This window comes from Jaculus jaculus, chromosome 7 (assembly GCF_020740685.1).
Source record: "Jaculus jaculus isolate mJacJac1 chromosome 7, mJacJac1.mat.Y.cur, whole genome shotgun sequence".
NCBI lineage: Eukaryota > Metazoa > Chordata > Mammalia > Rodentia > Dipodidae > Jaculus > Jaculus jaculus.
The window spans coordinates 71,270,369-71,285,439 of NC_059108.1; positions in this window are offsets into that span (position 1 = coordinate 71,270,369).

The following is a 15,071-nucleotide window of genomic DNA, read 5'->3' on the forward strand; positions in this document are numbered from 1 at the left end:
ATCTCTTTCTGAGATAGCCCCTAGCCCTAACCAAAAGACAGCCCACCACCCTAAGGTTATAAATACCTTTGCAAAGGGAGGACAGGCTCTCTGGCTCTCTGACCACTTGGGAACTTCCAACTGTGGGTGAGTTTTTCCCTCTGCTGGCCCAGGCCCAGCCAGTAGGGGCTTGCCTAGCCCAAGCTCAGCTGGGAGTCCCCCTCGCCCTTTCTCTTCGCACGGGTTCTTTATCTTCTCCAGCTCCCCACATGGCAGAAGCTCCTTGAACTTTCTTTTCTCTTTATTTCCACGTTTTTTCCCCCCAGATCCTTACATGGGCTTTTGGGCTCCACGTGGTATACTTCTCCCCATTTTCTTTTTTTCTAAGATAGGGTTTCACTCTGGGCCAGGCTGACCTGGAATTCACTTTGGAGTCTTAGGGTGGTTCCCCATTTTCTTTCCCCATACATCTCAGCCTTCCCTTTCTTCATTCCTTTGTAAAATCGGAATAAAATGTGGTATTTTAAAAATCATTCTCTTGAATCTGGAATTGCCAATTTTTTGGTTAGTTTGCAGATATGAACTCAGGGCTTGGGGTTCCAGGTACTACCCCAGAACCCCAATTTCCCCATTACAACTTTTTTGCTTGTTTGTTAGTATTTATTTATTTTTGTTTTTTCAAGGTAAGGTCTCACTGTAGCCTAGGCTGACCTGGAATTCACTATGTAGTCTCAGAGTGGCCTCTAACTCATGCGATCCTCCTACCTCTGCCTCCTGAGTGCTGGGATTAAAGGCCTTCACCATCACACCCGGCTAAAAAAAGTTTTGTTTGTTTGTTTTTAACAGAGAACAAAGGAATCACCCAGCATGTGCACGGCACAGAAATGTGAGATCACACAGTATATTTGGAAAATGCAGTTTGACGAAGACTGGCATATAGGTACATATGAGCACACAGGCAAGGGATGTGCTTGAAGAATTAAGACTGGGCCAGACCATTGAAAATTCTTTTTCCTTCCAGGTGTGGTGGTGCACACCTTTAATCCCAGCAATCGGGAGGCAGAGGTAAGAGGATCACCATGAGTTCGAGGCCACCCTGGAACTAAGTAGTGAATTCCAGGTCATCCTGGGCTAGAGTGAGACCCTACCTCAAAAAAACAAACAGACAAAATTCTTTTTCCTGGCTGGAGAGATGGTTTAGCAGTTAAGGTATTTGCCTGTGAAGGCTAAGGGTCCAGGTTTGATTCCCCAGGACCCATGTAAGCCAGATGTACAAGGTGGCACATTCATCTGGGGTTCGTTGGCAGTGGCTGGAGGCCCTAGTGTGCCCATTTTCTCTCTGCTTCATTCTCTTTTTCAAATAAAATAATAGTAAAAAATCTTTAAAAACAATTCTTTATTTTTTTAACTTGGGCATGGGGGTGCATGCCTTTAATCCCATCATTTGGGGAGGCAGAGTGAGTTCCAGATCAGCCTGGGCTGGAGTGAGACTACCTCGTAAAACCAGGAAAAAAAGGGAGAGGGGCTGGAGAAATTGCTCAGTGGTTAAGGCATTTGCCTGCAAAGCCTCAGGACCTGAGTTCAATTCTCCAGTAACCACATAATGCCACAAATGCATCTGGAGTTTTACAGTGGCTAGAGGCCCTGGTGTGCCTATTGGATTTTTGAGATCCTCTTACTGTAGTGGGGTCCTATGTTGCTCAAGTAAGACCACTGACTCACAAAGTGCTGGGTGGGAACCGATGTGCACTGGGGTGCACATCAGAGGGTGGGATCTCTGAGAGCAGCCCCAAACTGCTCAGAGTGTCAGCGTTTATTGGAAAAAACTACAAAATGTTTATTGCAAAAACAGGATGGGGGTTAAACCATATATCACAGTTACAGTTATAGCCATAAAAATAATTTTATGCAGCAGGGACATTCTATTCTTAGATTATAGGGGGAAAAAATGGGGCTGGAGTGATGGCTTAGAGGTAGGTTAAGGTGAAGCCTAAGGCCCTAGGTTTGAGTCTTCCAGGTAAACAAAATGCACATGGTGGCTCAAGCATCTGGAGTTCATTTCCAGTGGCTAGAGGCCCTAGTATGCCCATTGTCTCTAATAAGTAAGTAAATAAAAATCTTAAAAACAAACAAACAATCTTGTGAATGGGTCTGTTGGTCAGTTACAGGAAGCATCTGGGGGGTGTAAGGTAAGCCTGGGACCTGCTTATCTGTCCTTAAGGATAATGCAGGCCTGGGGCCATGCTATTAAGACCCACAGAGCACCTGTCTATCTACCATCCCATCTCCTTAAGCAAGTGTTTCATTCCATGCTTTTATGAGCTCCCGCAAGGAAGTGACTTCTATTTTTCTCTAAGCTTGATATAAAGAAATGTGGAGAAATAACATTTTGCTCTCTACACTACCTTTGCCTCCTAAGTGCTGGGATTAAAGGTGTGTGCCACCATGCCCAGTTAATTTTTTTTTTAACTTTTGTGTTTATTTTATTTATTTATTTGAGCGTAACAGACGGAGAGAGATTAAGAGGCAGAGAGAGAGTGAGAGAGAATGGGTGCGCCAGGGCTTCCAGCCACTGCAAACGAACTCCAGACGCATGCACCCCCTTGTGCATCTGGCTAACGTGGGTCCTGGGGAATCAAGCCTCGAACCAGGGTCCTTAGGCTTCACAGGCAAGTGCTTAACCGCTAAGCCATCTCTCCAGCCCTCATATCAGGTTCTTATGTCTTTCCCCCTAAGAGTATTACTCTTTAAAAAAAAAAAATTAGGGCCTAAGGACCCTGGTTCGAGGCTTGATTCTCCAGGATCCATGTAAGCCAGATGCACAAGGTGGCGCATGCATCTGGAGTTCGTTTGCAGTGGCTGGAAGCCCTGGCGTGCCCATTTTCTCTCTCTCTTTCTGCCTCTTTCTCTCTCTGTCTGTCGCTCTCAAATAAATAAATAAGAATAAACAACAAAAATTTAAAAAAAAAAAGAACCTGATATGAGGAAGTAATGAAAGGAAGAGCTACGTAGGAAGTAGATTAGACTGGTAAGACTTTGTGATGGATTAGATTGGAAGAGGAGGGAGGATAGAGTGGTGACCTGGATTTCTAGTTCACAGGGTCACAAAAGAGTTGTCATGCATATAGAACTCAGAAGCAAGGGCTGATCATGTCAGGGAAGATAATGACTTGGAAGTCCTCACTTGAAACGTCACAAAAAGAAAAGCAGTGAACAACTAAAAATAGACTCTCTTTAGATTGTCAGAAAAGTGGGCATCAGTCAGGCAGATGCCATGGCTCACACCTGTTAATTCCATCACTTGGTTTGTAGCAAGTCCCAAACCAGAAACAGAAGACCACCAGAGTAAAAATTAAAGGAGAGTCTATTAAGCCAGCTGGCGTCTGTTCCCTCACAGCAAGGAGAAAAGCCCCATCCTACTTTTTCAGTGAGGTTCCTTTATAATGACCTACCCATTACTCTGCAGTCATACCCCAGATGAGGGCAAGACCAAACACCAGATGAAGCTCCTATGGAGTACCAGGCCACCTTGACTTCAGGACTCGTAGTTACTGCTCTGTTAATCTTTGCTGTCTTATGGCTCCTTAAGAATGTCAAGATGGTTGAGTGGCCTAAGATGTCTCCCTTAGGTCTGTTCACCAGAGCTTGTTTCAGGATGACTGAGGCAGTAATTACTGCTGAGAATTCAAGACCAGCCTGGGCTACATAGTGAGTTCCAGAGCAGATTGTCTCAAAAAAAAAAAAAAAAAAAAAAAAAAATTATGAGCATGGAGAAAACTGCTGTCTCCAAAATTGGAGAGACAAACAGGAACTCTTTGTGACCTCTTTATCCACTGAGCTATCTGGTTTATGTGGGTCCTGGGGAACTGAACATGGGTCCTATGGTTTTGCATGCAAGTGCCTTAACTGTTAAGTCGTCCCTCCAATCCTACATTTACCTTTTTTTTTTTAGTTTTTTGAGGTAGGGTCTCGCTCCAGCCCAGGCTGACCTGGAATTCACTATGTAGTCTCAGGGTGGCCTTGAACTCACAGCCTCCATGCTGGGATTAAAGGCATGCGCCACCATGCCCAGCTCCAATATTTAGGTTTTTTTTTTTTTTTAAGATTTTATTTTTATTTATTTTTATTTTTTATAAAATTATTTATTTATTTATTTATTTATTTGAGAGTGACAGACACAGAGAGAAAGACAGAGGGAGAGAGAGAGAGAATGGGCGCGCCAGGGCTTCCAGCCTCTGTAAACGAGCTCCAGACGCGTGCGCCCCCTTGTGCATCTGGCTAACGTGGGACCTGGGGAACCGAGCCTCGAACCGGGGTCCTTAGGCTTCACAGGCAAGCGCTTAACCGCTAAGCCATCTCTCCAGCCCGAGATTTTATTTTTATTTAAGATAGAAGGAGTGAGAGAGAAAGAAGAGTGAGAATGGGCACACCAGGGCTTCTAGCCACTGCAAAGGAACTCCACATGCATGCACCATCATGTGCATCTGGCTTATGTGGGACCTGGAGAATTGAACTGGGGTCCTTAGGCCTCACAGGCATGTGCTTTAACCACTAAGCCATCTCGCCAGCCCCCACTATTTAGTTTTAAATCATCCTTTGGTACCTGTAGGGGAATTGGTTCCAGGATCCTCCTCAGAATAGAAAAGTTACAGATTCTTGGGCTGGAGAGATGGCTTAGCGGTTAAGAAACTCATCTATAAAGCCAAAGGACCCAGGTTTGGTTCTCCAGGACCCACATTAGCTAGATGCACAAGAGGGCACACACATCTAGAGTCAGATCTCAAGTCTGAATTATATAAGTTATAAAAATAGTATTTTCATATAACCTACTATATCTTATTATTATTATTTTGGTTTTTCAAGGTAGGGTCTCACTCTAGTCTAGGCTGACCTGGAATTCACTATGAAGTCCCATTGTGGCCTCAAACTCACAGTGATCCTCCTACCTCTACCTCCCAAGTACTGGGATTAAAGGTGTGTCCCACCATGCCCTGACCTTTTTTTTTTTTTTAATTATTTATTTATTTATTTGAGAGCGACAGACACAGAGGGAAAGACAGATAGAGGAAGAGAGAGAGAATGGGCGCGCCAGGGCTTCCAGCCTCTGCAAACGAACTCCAGACGCGTGCGCCCCCTTGTGCATCTGGCTAACGTGGGACCTGGGGAGCCGAGCCTCGAACCGGGGTCCTTAGGCTTCACAGGCAAGCGCTTAACCGCTAAGCCATCTCTCCAGCCCTTTTTTTTTTTTTTTTTTTTTTGACGGGAGAGAGAGAATGGGCATGCCAGGGCCTCCAGCCACTGCAAACAAATTCAATACACTTGCGCCCCTTGTGCATCTGGCTAACGTAGGTCCTGGGGAATTGAACCTGGGTTCTTTGGTTTGGCAGCAAATGCCTTAACTGCTAAGGCATCCCTCTAGCCCCCTACATATATCTTCCCATGTACTTTATTTATTTTTAAAAATATTTTTATTATTTGTGAGAGAGAGGGAATGAATGGGTGTGTGAAGGCCTCCAGCCACAGCAAATGAACTCCAGATGCATGTGCCACCTTACATCTGACTTATGTGGAGTCTGGGGAATGGAATCTGGGTCCTTAGACTTTGCAGGCAGGTGTCTTACAACCGCCAAGCCCTCTTTCCAGCCTAACTTTATTTATTGAGACAAGCTCTCACTAGAGAGCTTAGTTAGGCTGTCCTCAAACTTTCTGTGTAGCGCAGGGTGGCCTTCAAACTTGAAATTCTCCTGCCTCTCCCTGCCTAGTGCTGGAGTTAAAGATGTGTATCACCATTCTGTCTCCTGGGGTATTTAAAGTATTTCTAGAATTCTTGTTATAATTAATACAGTGTAAATATTCTGTAAGTAGTTGTTATATGGTATTGTTCAGGGAACAATAGCAAGAGAAAAGTCTGTGTATTCAGTGCTCCAGCTTGTTTTCAGTATTTTCCTTCTTGGTTTGGTTAAATCCGGGATGTGGGCCTACAGGGTGTTCACTGCCCCCAACTTCCCTGTGCATGTGTCACTGGTGTTCTATGTAGTACATTGTGTATTTATTAGCTCTTCCTTGAAGGTCTGGTAAAATTCAGCAGTGAATCTATCTGGGCCTGGGCTTTTTTTTTAGTTGGGAGATTATTGATAACTGTTTGGATCTCCATGCTTGTTATAGGTCTATTTAAGTGATTAAACTCATCTTGCTTTAATTTAGGTAGGTCATATAAATCAAGGAACTCATCCATTTCTTTCAGATTTTCATACTTTGTGGAGTATATGCTTTTATAGTATGTCCCTATGATTTTTTGAATTTCTCTGAAATCTGTTGGGATGTTACCTTTTTCATCTGATTTTATTAATTTGTGTCTTTTCTCTCTTTCTTTTGGTCAGATTTGCCAAGGGTTTATCAATCTTGTTTATCCTTTCAAAGAACCAACTCTTTGTTTCATTAATTCTTTGGATTTTTTTTGTTTCTATTTCATTAATTTCTGCCCTAGTCTTTATTATTTCTTCCCATCTACTGATTTTTGGTTTGCCTTGTTCTTTTTCCAAGGCTTTAAGGTGAAGCATTAGGTCGTTTACTTGCGACCTTTCTAATTTCCTTTTTTTAAAATTTTTATTAGCATTTTCCATGATTATAAAAAAATATCCCATGGTAATTCCCTCCCTCCCCCCACCCACACTTTCCCCTTTGAAATTCCATTCTCCATCATATTACCTCCCCATCACAATCATTGTACTTACATATATACAATATCAACCTATTAAGTACCCTCCTCCCTTCCTTTTTCTTCCCTTTATGTCTCCTTTTTAACTTACTGGCCTCTGCTACTAAGTATTTTCATTCTCACACAGAAGCCCAGTCATCTATAGCTAGGATCCACATATGAGAGAGAACATGTGGTGCTTGGCTTTCTGGGCCTGGGTTACCCCACTTAGTATAATCCTTTCCAGGTCCATCCATTTCTTTTTTTTTTTTTTCTGTTTTAAAAAATTATTTATGGGCTGGAGAGATGGCTTAGCGGTTAAGCGCTTGCCTGTGAAGCCTAAGAACCCTGGTTCGAGGCTCGGTTCCCCAGGTCCCACGTTAGCCAGATGCACAAGGGGGCGCACGCATCTGGAGTTCGTTTGCAGAGGCTGGAAGCCCTGGCGCGCCCATTCTCTCTCTCCCTCTATCTGTCTTTCTCTCTGTGTCTGTCGCTCTCAAATAAATAAATAAAAAATTTAAAAAAAATTATTTATTTATTTGAAAGAGAGAGAGAGAGAGAGAGAGAGAGAGAGAGAGAGAGAGCGAGCGAGCGAGCGAGCATGCCAGTGCCTCCAGCAACTGCACATGAACTCCAGACCCATGTGCCATCTTGTGCATCTGGCTCACGTGGGTCCTGGGGAATTAAACTTGGGTCCTTAGACTTCACAGGTAAGTGCCTTAATCACTAAGCCGTCTCTCCAGCCCCAAAGAACTATTCTTAAGGATATGAAGTGATGTTTGAAATAAGAAATTCAGGCATCAATGTTAGAAACTGCTTTCTATCTGCGCCTTTGAAATTCTGGAGTTCGGGATTTTGAATCTTCAGTTGAGACTTTGAGTTTGCTCCTGGGAGATTTTCCTCACCACAGGTGGCTGCGCCAGGTGAAAGAGGAGCTAGATATTGCTATAAGCTGCTCAGCCTCCCTCTTCCTGCTTTGGCAGGCGTGGCTAAGCACACAGCCCCACAGCTTGGGTCCACACTGTGCTTACCCATAAGTTCAATAGGATGGACAGAAAAATGAGCTATTACTAAATCACAGGTTCCTACTGATGAGAGCACGGTTGGAGAACAACAAGAAAATACCTAAGTGCCAAATGATCCATTCCCTGTTCGAGATGTTAACTCATATTTTGTTCTGTGCCAACATTTTACTCTTATCCAAGGCAATAGTGTTTGCAGAAACTTTCCAGATAGTTGTAAGTCTTTGTCAATTTTCTTCACTTGCATGTTTTTAATTTACATTAAATTTCTTATTAAAATAATTAGTCTATTTACTTGTTTTTGAAGATCCTGAAAGTCTAGTTTGGTATTCTCTCTGAGCCGAGCTCTTATTCTTTTTTTTCCAATTCTTTTTTTTTTTTTTAATTTTTATTAACATTTTCCATGATTATAAAATATATCCCATGGTAATTCCCTCCCTCCCCACCCCCACACTTTCCCGTTTGAAATTCCATTCTCCATCATATTACCTCCCCATTACAATCATTGTAATTACATATATACAATATCAACCTATTAAGTATCCTCCTCCCTTCCTTTCTCCACCCTTTATGTCTCCTTTTCAACTTACTGGCCTCTGCTACTAAGTATTTTCATTCTCACGCAGAAGCCCAGTCATCTGTAGCTAGGATCCACATATGAGAGAGAACATGTGGCGCTTGGCTTTCTGGGCCTGGGTTACCTCACTTAGTATAATACTTTCCAGGTCCATCCATTTTTCTGCAAATTTCATAACTTCATTTTTCTTTACCGCTGAGTAGAACTCCATTGTATAAATGTGCCACATCTTCATTATCCACTCATCTGTTGAGGGACATCGAGGCTGGTTCCATTTCCCAGCTATTATAAATTGAGCAGCAATAAACATGGTTGAGCATGTACTTCTAAGGAAATGAGATGAGTCCTTTGGATATATGCCTAGGAGTGCTATAGCTGGGTCATATGGTAGATCAATCTCTAGCTGTTTTAGGAACCTCCACACTGTTTTCCACAATGGCTGGACCAGATTGCATTCCCACCAGCAGTGCAGAAGGGTTCCTTTTTTTCCACATCCCCCACATAAATTATTAATTTATGATCATTTGTTTTCATGATGGTGGCCAATCTGACAGGAGTGAGATGGAATCTCAATGTAGTTTTAATCTGCATTTCCCTGATGACTAGTGACGTAGAACTTTTTTTTAGATGCTTATATGCCATTCGTATTTCTTCCTTTGAGAACTCTCTATTTAGCTCCATAGCCCATTTTTTGATTGGCTTGCTTGATTCCTTATTATTTAACTTTTTGAGTTCTTTGTATATCCTAGATATTAATCCTCTATCAGATATATAGCTGGCGAAGATTTTTTCCCATTCTGTAGGTTGCCTCTTTGCTTTTTTCACTGTGTCCTTTGCGGTGCAAAATCTTTGTAATTTCATTAGGTCCCAGTGGTTAATCTGTGGTTTTATTGCCTGAGCAATTGGGGTTGTATTCAGAAAGTCTTTGCCAAGACCAATATGTTGAAGGGTTTCCCCTACTTTTTCCTCTAGCAGTTTCAAAGTTTCCGGTCTGATGTTAAGGTCTTTAATCCATTTGGACTTAATTCTTGTGCATGGCGAGAGAGAAGAATCTATTTTCATCCTTCTGCAGATATATATCCAGTTTTCAAAACACCATTTGCTGAAGAGGCTGTCTCTTCTCCAATGAGTATTTCTGGCATTTTTATCGAATATCAGGTGGCTATAGCTACTTGGGCTTACATCTGGGTCCTCTATTCTGTTCCACTGATCTACATGTCTGTTTTTGTGCCAGTACCATGCTGTTTTTGTTACTATGGCTCTGTAGTATAGGTTAAAATCAGGTATGGTGATACCACCAGCCTCTTTTTTGTTGCTCAGTATTATTTTAGATATTCGAGTTTTTTTGTGATTCCAAATGAATTTTTGGATTGTTTTTTTCTATTTCCATGAAGAAAGCCTTTGGAATTTTGATAGGGATTGCATTAAATGTGTAGATTGCTTTAGGTAAGATTGCCATTTTCATGATATTGATTCTTCCAATACAGGAACAAGGGATGTTTCTCCACTTTCTAGTGTCTTCTGCAATTTCTCTCTTGAGTGTTTTAAAGTTCTCATTGTATAGATTCTTTACTTCCTTGGTTAGGTTTATTCCAAGGTATTTTATTTTTTTTGATGCAATTGTGAATGGGAGTGATTCTCTGATTTCATCCTCTGTGTGTTTGTTGTTAGCATATATGAAGGCTACTGATTTCTGTGTATTTATTTTGTATCCTGCTACATTGCTGTAGGTTTTGATCAGCTCTAACAGCTTGCTAGTAGAGTCTTTAGGGTCCTTTATGTATAGAATCATGTCATCTGCAAATAATGATAACTTGATTTCTTCCTTTCCAATTTGTATCCCTTTTATGTGTGTCTCTTGCCTTATTGCTATGGCTAAGACTTCCAAAACTATATTAAATAGAAGTGGGGACAGTGGACACCCTTGTCTTGTTCCTGATTTTAGTGGAAAAGCTTCCAGTTTTTCCCCATTTAGTAATATGTTGGCTGTAGGTTTGTCATAAATAGCCTTTATTATATTAAGATATGTTCCTTCTATTCCCAGTCTCTGTAGGACTTTTATCATGAAGGGATGTTGGATTTTGTCAAATGCTTTCTCTGCATCTAATGAGATGATCATGTGATTTTTGTCCTTCAACCTGTTTATGTAATGTATTACATTTATAGATTTGCGTATGTTGAACCATCCCTGCATCTCTGGGATAAAGCCTACTTGGTCAGGGTGAATGATCTTTTTGATATACTCTTGTATTCTGTTTGCCAATATTTTGTTGAGAATTTTTGCATCTATGTTCATGAGGGAGATTGGTCTGTAATTTTCTTTTTTTGTTCTATCTTTGCCTGGTTTTGGTATCAGGGTGATGCTGGCCTCAGAAGGAGTTTGGTAGAATTCCTTCTTTTTCTATTTCCCGGAAAAGATTAAGAAGCAATGGTGAAAAAAAAAAAAAAATGTACTCAACATGTCGACATTCATATTTTTTCCTGTTAAATTTTATTGTATACTTGGAATATTATAATTACGGTTCCTTGCTATTTTGTAATTTTTGATTACGATTGCATATTGTACCACTGTTGCAGTGCTTTAATAAACTGAACCTATGGAGTGTAAAAAAAAAAAAAAAAAAGAAGCAATGGTGTTAGCTCTTCCTTAAAAGTCTGGTAAAATTCAGCAGTGAATCCATCCGGGCCTGGGCTTGTTTTAGTTGGGAGATTATTGATAACTGTTCAGATCTCCATGTTTGTTATGGGTCTATTTAAGTGATTAATCTCATTTTGATTTAATTTAGGTAGGTCATATAGATCAAGGAAATCATCCATTTCTTTCAGATTTTCATACTTTGTGGAGTATATGCTTTTATAGTATGTCCCTATGATTTTTTGAATTTCTCTGGAATCGGTTGTGATGTTACCTTGTTCATCTCTGATTTTATTAATTTGTGTCTCTTCTTTCTTTCTTTTGGTCAGATTTGCTAAGGGTTTATCAATCTTGTTTATCCTTTCAAAGAACCAACTCTTTGTTTCATTAATTCTTTGGATTGTTCTTTTTGTTTCTATTTCATTAATTTCTGCCCTAATCTTTATTATTTCTTCCCGTGTACTGATTTTTGGTTTGCCTTGTTCTTCTTTTTCCAAGGCTTTAAGGCGAAGCATTAGGTCGTTTACTTGCGACCTTTCTAATTTCTTAACATAGGCACTTAAGGCTATAAATTTACCTCTTAGCACTGCCTTCATTGTGTCCCAGAGATTTTGGTATGTTGTGTTCTCATTATCATTTGACTCTATAGTCAAGTTTTTTGATTTCCTTCTTGATTTCTTCATTGACCCATTCATCATTTAGTAGTGTATTGTTTAGTTTCCATGAGTTTGTGTATGCTCTATAGCTTTTCTTGCTACTGATTTGTAGTTTAATTCTATTGTGGTCAGATAGAATGCAAGGAATTATTTCAATTTTCCTGAATTTGTTAAGAATTGCTTTGTGTCCTAATATCTGGTCTATTTTAGAGAATGTTCCATGTGCTGCTGAAAAGAATGTATATTCTGCAGCCTTTGGATGAAATATCCTGTATATTTATGTTAGGTCCATTCCTTCTATGACCTCATTTAGTCCAGATGCCTCTCTGTTTATTCTTTCCCTGGATGACCTGTCAATTGATGAGAGTGGGGTGTTAAAGTCACCCACCACCACCGTGTTTGGTGTTATCTGTGACCTTAGTTCTACTAGTGTTTGTTTGACGAATTTGGGAGCCCCCATGTTAGGTGCATATATGTTTAGGATTGTAATGTCCTCCTGTTGGAGTGTGCCCTTAATCAATATAAAGTGACCTTCCTTATCTTTCTTGACTAATGGTGGACTGAAGTCTTCCTTATCAGATATTAGGATAGCAACCCATGCTTGTTTCCTAGGCCCATTTGCTTGAAATACCGTTTTCCAACCTTTCACCCTAAGATGATGTCTATCCTTTGTAAAAAGGTGAGTTTCTTAGAGACAACAAATTGTAGGATCCTGCTTTTTAACCCAGTCTGCAAACCTTTGTCTTTTGGTTGGGGCATTGAGGCCATTTATATTAAGAGATATTATTGAAAGGTGTGTATTTATGTTTGCCTTTTTTTTTTTTTTTTTTTTTTTTTTTTTGTGATTCCGGTTCTACCTTTGCTCTCTTAACTAGTATTTGAGTATTGCTTGTTTTTTCCAGGTTCCTTATATGTGTGCTTTTCCTTTTCTTCAGCATGGAGGAGTCTTATCAAGTATTTTCTGTAGAGCTGGTTTTGTCTTCAAATACTCCTTTAACCTGCTTTTATCATGGAATGTCCTTATTTCTCTATTTGAATGGATAGCTTTACAGGATAAAGTAACCTTGGTTAACAGTTGTTATTTTTCAGAACTTGGAATACATCACTCCAAGCCCTTGTGACTTTTAAAGTTTGTGTTGAATAATCTGCTGTAATCCTGATGGGCTTGCCTTTATAGTAACTTGATTTTTCTCTCTAGCTGCTTTCAATATTTTTTCTTTGGTTTGTGTGTTTGGTAGTTTGATTATAATATGGTGAGGAGAGGTTCTTTCCAGGTTTTGTCTGGCTTGGGTTCTAAAGACTTCCTGTATCTGCATTGGCACCTCTTTCCCAATTTGGGGGAAGTTTTCTTCTATGATTTTGTTGAAGATGCCAACTATGCCTTTGGAGTGAAATTCTTCTCCTTCTACTATGCCCTGAATTCTTATATTTGATCTTTTCATAGTGTCCCGAATATCTTGAAATTCCCACTCATACTTTTCTTTCTTTCTATCTTTTTTTTTTTTTTTTTGGTTTTTTCGAGGTAGGGTCTCACTCTGGTCCAGGCTGACCTGGAATTAACTCTGTCATCTCAGGGTGGCCTTGAACTCATGGCAATCCTCCTACCTCTGCCTCCCGAGTGCTGGGATTAAAGGCATGCACCACCACGTCCGGCCCCACTCATACTTTTCTATGTTTGTCTTTCTCTTTGTTGGACTGTATTAGATCTGCCACCTGGTCTTCTAGCTTAGATATTCTGTCCTCTCCTTCATCCATTCTACTGGTGAGATTTTCTACAGAGTTTTTTATTTCATTAACTGTGTTCTTCATTGCTGGTAATTCTGACTGGTTTTTCTTTATTATTTCTATTTCCTTATTTATGTCTTGTATTGCCTTCTTTATTTCATTAAATTGGTGTCCTGTGTCTTCTTTGATTTCCTCTTTGATTCCTTTGATTTCCTCTTTGATTTTTTCAATTTGTTCTTTGACTTCTTTGAACATATTTACAATCACTCTTTTGAAATCTTTCTCAGGCATTTCCTCTAACTCATTCTCACTGGAGGTCATTTCTGATGCATTAATACTGTTAGGTGGATTTATATTGTCTTTTTAGTGTTTCTTGTGTTATAATGTATATATTTTTGAATATATAATGCTTGGATTTTCAAGCTAGCTCGGTATTCTTAGCTGCATCAATTGATTTGATGTTATATATCTTCAGGGTAGGAGCCTAAGGTGTTAGGTGTGGCTCTTAAGACTCTCAGAGTATCTACAAAGGTGTTCCTAGGGGTTGAGTTTCCCTGCTATGGGAGTATTCAAATAGGCTGAGTGGAATAAAATACAGGTAGATTCTAAAATTTAACTAAACACTGTATACATTCAAGCAAAAACAGCACCGAGTATTTATGCAAGAGTAGTTATTATAACAACCAGATCCTCTATCAACAAAGAGGTTAAGATTTCTGGTCTGTTGAGGGATCCAAGTCAGCTTGTGACCAAGTGAGACCCTTCCCTGGTGCAATCCCAGTTACTTCTTTGTATGGTTTTGGTCTCAGTCAAGTTGCTGGCTGGGTCGTTGGGCTACTGTTCTGATTTCTGGAGCTGGGCACTGGCTTTTCCTGTGGGGCAAACCGAGCCCGGCAACTGTGGCCCTGCAGATCGGCACCCCTTCCGCTGGATCCGACACTTGCTGGGACCACTGTTTCTGGTGCCTGAGCCGCTGATGTCGCTGCCAGACTCTGCTCCTGCTTGGGTCCCGCTGTCGGCTCATGTTGGCGTGGCCGTGTCCCGGTCCGCTGCTCTGTTCACTGGAGCTGGGCACAGGCGGTGGGGGAGGGGAAGGAGACGCAGCTGCTCTGGTTCTCTTGCTGTTCCACGTGTTCTTCTACTTTGTGATCTGCTCCTTCATTGTTCACTGCTGCTCTCTCTTCACGTTTCCTGAGTTGCGGAGAGCTCCGGTGTGAGTGGAAAATCTCCTCACCTGGCTTCTCCTGTGGCTCGAGCAGAGCCTGGCGGCTTTCTGGTGTGCCGCCGCGGTGGGCAGACCTGCTGGGGCCACTTTTGCCAGCCTGTGCGGGCTCTGGATGGTCTGGATCTCTTCTACTTCTCCACTGCCGTTTCAATTTCCTCTACACCTCACTTTTAAGTAAGTGTGTATTTTGCTGAGTTTTTTGGTCTTTTTCCCCCGTAGGCTGCTTTGGTGTGGTGCCTACCCCGCCATCTTAACTGGAAGTCCCCTACATTGTGTATTTATAACTAGTAGGAACAGATTCACTTTACCCTTTCTCCCGCCCTTTGTAGTCTTTTATCTTCCTTGTGAGTGTATGCGTGTATGCATGGGGTCCACTCCAGATGACGAAAGGAAGTCATCCCTATAGGTCACCTTGCTTCAGCATAACTCAGGAATTCAACATGTTTGTTTTCTCAGAGCTGTGTGGAACAGAATAGCATCATTTTAATTTTTTCTTTTTTTCCTTTTTGGGAATTTCAAGTAGCTCTGAATTCTCAAAACATAGGAGACCACAAT